This window comes from Diachasma alloeum, unplaced genomic scaffold (genome assembly GCF_001412515.2).
Source record: "Diachasma alloeum isolate Michigan unplaced genomic scaffold, Dall2.0 Dall_scaffold_00786, whole genome shotgun sequence".
Lineage (NCBI taxonomy): Eukaryota > Metazoa > Arthropoda > Insecta > Hymenoptera > Braconidae > Diachasma > Diachasma alloeum.
Window position 1 is genome coordinate 137969 of NW_021680916.1, and position 4692 is coordinate 142660.

Sequence of the window (4692 nt, forward strand, 5' to 3'; positions counted from 1 at the left end):
TAGTTGAAGTTTACCCGTCAATTCCCACGTTCCACTTTCATCTTAGTGCTAGAAATGACTGAATGACAAATAAAATTTGAACAAATGAAAAAGGTTTAGCTTGATAAAAATTTTGAATTTCCCCACTCGCCACGTAAGGCGCTCCTCATACAGCTATCCCCACTGCACTCACTGCTAACCCCGCTATGCTCGTACTAGGACCCCTGTAATTGGAAGAGTTATAAAACTTTATAATGCTCCTAATTGATTTATGGCAGGAGCTCCGAGCTACCCGGGAGTTGCCCATCCCTGATGAAGATAATATTATTATGATCATAGAAGGGATATGAGGAAAAATTGTAGCAAATGGATAACCTGATTTTTTAACTTATATTACCTCGATTTATTTCAAAAAATTCTTGAGATACTGAACATATAAATTGCAAGGGAACTTTATTTCAGAAAAACTATGACCTTGATGGGGAGAAGGTTCTTGTGTAAAGATCTCATTTCTACTTGATTTTACATTAACACAAATGGTCAATTGCTTTCAATTGTGTCAATTATGGTGCCTGTTTTTGCAAATGAATTAGCAATATGTTTCCGAATGGATATTGGCCAAAATAAGGCGGAAAAATTCAGGCGTCGCTGAAAGATCAGGAGACGCTAACCATAGCAACCACCCCTTGCAACCCCCCCTTGCAACCCCCTCAAGCAAATCCCCTAGTAACTCCCCATAGCAAACTCCATCAGGAACCCCCCTTGAAACCCCCTAGAAACCACCTCAGCAATCCCCCTAGAAATCCTCCCTAGCACCCCCCTAGGTACCTCCCCCAGCAACCCCCCTCGAGAAATCCTCTCTAGCAACACCCTCTGACAACCCCCCCGCATAGAACACTCATAAACCCCCATAAGGCTGCCATAAGACCTCCATAAGATCCTCATAAGACCCCCATAAACCTCCATAAGACGCCCATAAGACCCCATAAGAGGCTTATATGACCCCCATAAACCCCCATAAGACTCCCATAAGACCCCCATAAGACCCTCATATGACCCCCATAAGGGCCTACCTCGCGCCTACATTGCGCCGACCTTGCATCAAACTTGCGCCAACCTTACGCCAACATTGCGTTACTATTGGACCCACCTTAGGCCAAATTTTTGAGAATAATTCAAAAACTAAAAGCGCAATCGACACCATCTTCGAACTCGGTCTGTATACCATAAACACGAATATGTCTAGCCCAGATTCGATTGATTCAGATAATTATTTTTGATGTTATCGTGAAAAAACTGAATCGGACATATACACACATACACACGCACATACCTACATACATACGGACAGGGTCTAAAAACATCATATTCGGACTCCTGACTCCCAAATTAATCATCTCCACGAAGAAAACTGGAAACTTAAATTCGGAGGAATACAATGCTTCCATTCGGAAGCAAAAATGAGTTTACAACAAAGAATGAGTACACAACTCTTACTCGACTTCGAATTTCCGTTGATTTGAAAGAAAAATTAATGAATGAATGAACTGGTTCTGAATCATAAATCATTATTATTGTGAAGTCAATGAAACATTTCTACCTTGATTATTCCCTATGTCTTTAAGGATCCTACATTTTTTTCTTCCCTTACGAGTAGTCACTGGCGTGGAGGAGTCAATGGAGTGGCTAACTACTTCATCCATAGATATATGTCTTCGTTTGCCTCTCCTACAATTCGTCAAAGGTTTGTCTCAATTTACAGAGATTTTGGGAGTGTCCGTTTTAGTGGAGTGGCTAGCCATGTCATTCGTATATCTTCTATTTTCCTAAAGAGAAAAATTAATGATCGAACCAATAGATTGTGATTCAACTTCATTTATAACCCGAGATCACAATCATTTTATGAACTACTTCAGTAATATTTATAATGTATTTTTTGTCACTGATCGAGCACTAGCTTCAATTCAATTGAAGCTGCCAGGGCGACACTTGAATTGAGTTTTCGATTGAAGTGAAGTCCTGATTGATAGTGAATTGCTGATTAAAAGCCACGGCAGACAAGAGAGATGAGAGCAATGACGCTGATGGCAACGCGAAAATGATAACATTTTTGTTAAATGGAGAAGAGGAAGTTAAATTCAGAGCACCGGAAAACACACTTATTTTTTTTGAAAGTGAGATCGACAAATTGTTATTACAACGTTTCCCCTATTTTCATCTTTATTTTTGTTCGCTAGATCCCATCGAAATCATTAAGTTTTTCATGAGACGCGAGGCAGGCAAAAAGCTGCAACTGACTGAAACATTTTCATCAATTACTAGAATAAACGCTGAGTATGTTGGCCCTGTATATCGATGGAAATAACAATTTTTTCATTCATGCGTGCTTCGTTTTAGTGAAGTGATTCAGGTTTACATTGGACCTCCCCTGCAAAAGTTCTTCGCGGCGTTGCAGGATAATAAGCCTTTACAAAGTGTATTGCCTTAGCAAATTGAGACTTCGAAACATCATGACAACGATAAACAGGATTTTACGTCAGTAGAGTCTGACTCATCGAAATGCAAGTCTCTTGAATCATCAAAGGATGAATCCTCAAAGCAACGCTCCAAGAGGGGTGATATTTACTTGCCCATTTATTTGTTTGCACATTATGCATTTATTTATGTATTTATTTACTTATTTACTTATTTATTTATTTATTTATTTATTTATTTGTTTATTTATTTATTTATTTATTTTTTTATTTTTTTATTTATTTTTTTATTTATTTATTTATTTATTTATTTATTCATTCATTCATTTATTTATTTATTTATTTATTTAATTACTTATTTAGTATTTTTTGTCCCTTCTAATAGGAACGACGAAGTGGAAAAAAAGTCAGAGATAATGTTGAGAGTGAAGATGACGAGGATGAGGAGAACATATCAGACGAGAATGAAGATAAGATGCCAAAAGAGAAGAGCAGGATGAAGAATGCTGACCGTGTCGTGTATATTCTCAGCGTGAGGGGTGAACAAAAGAAAACAGATAGGAAGGCCAGAGATGAGGAGAAGAAACGGGAAACGCTTGAGATTATGGATTTATTTTTCGAGAAATTCTCAACAATCAACAAAGAAAATATTGGCTAAAAATATTTCTGTTGCCACGGCGGGCGCAAAGTGCGTCTTGCTGACTTTGTTCTAACCATGGAAGATAAAATAAAGGACCCTCACCCACGTGCTTCGCCAGACTCAGCTTCGGTTCGGACGATAATTCCGCACGTGGGCGCGACTTCTGGATTTTACCTCCTTAGGTTCGAAATATACCATTAATTTTTCCCCCTTTATTGTGATAATTTTCGAAATGATAAAGAATTCATGTAATTTCAATAATATAATGTGAAGAGCCACTGAAATAAATATTGTTTAATAGTGGTTCATTTAATTCATTTTCGTGTCATTACAATCATTACAATCATCAACATGGGGAGGGTAATAATTACAAGAGTCAAACGGGACGGATGAATGGTTAGATCAGAGGATTCATAACAGATTATATTGATAAAAATGTAGAATTATTCGAGGCGCATGATTTTTCAGAAATAAAGACATCGGATGGTGGATTACGACATCGAAAAAGCATGAGCACAAGTCCGCAGGAATCACCGAATGGGTTCGCTCAAATGCACTTCGTTCGTTCACCGGAAAAAAGAACGAATAAACACACTCGTCGTCGTACACGTGAAGCTGACATATCAAAAACACAACTTCGTTGTCGCATACGGAAATTTGCAAAAAAACTGCGCCAAGAAGAAGTTTTGTTTGGTTCTTACTGGGAAGTAGAAATTTTTGAAAAATACAAAGAAATGAAAAAGAAAACCAAGTCAGCAATGTCGAATAAACGAAAATAGTGCACAATCAGATTTTTACAAGAGAAATTGTTTCAAAGCGAATGAGGATTTAAGAAAAATCCTTGTTGAAATAAAAAATTAGTAGAAGGAGGACCAACGTCCTTGGCGCGGATCAGAAGATGGAGAATTAGATTGATACTAGACAATGAGTTGAAAACCTCCGCGCCAAGAACGTTGGTCCTCCTTCTACTAATTTCTTATTTCAACAAGAATTTCTTTTAAATCCTCATTCGCTTTGAAACAATTACTCTTATAGAAATCTGATTGTGCACTATTTTCGTTTATTCGACATTGCTGACTTGGCTTTCTTTTTCATTTCTTTGTATTTTTCAAAAATTTATACTTCCCAGTAAGATCCAAACAAAACTTTTTCTTGGCGCAGTTTTTTTTACAAAAACATTTGTTTTTGCTTTTTTAGGGAGATTTCATTATTTTTTTCAAAATAAATAAGGAATCGTTATTATATCCTGTAAATTTTTTCATTTTCAATTCAATTCGGCTCATTTATTTTTCACACGATAAATCATCTTTCCAATTAACAATCGAAGTAAAACAAATAGTTCTATTCCACAGTCGTTATTTGCACCGACTTTTAATTATTTATTCAAGATTTACCGACTGAATTTGCTTCTTCGAGAATTCATTTGTGCACGAAACTCGATTGAAAAATATCTGTGGAGTTCATCATTCGTGCACCATATTCAATTTGTAAATTCCCGGGCTTCCCTTCTTGGTGCGTGTGGTTGTATTTCACTGCTACCAACCCCGTAACAAAAAAAATGATAGGAGTTGATGTGAAATGGGAGAATGTGCATATGGA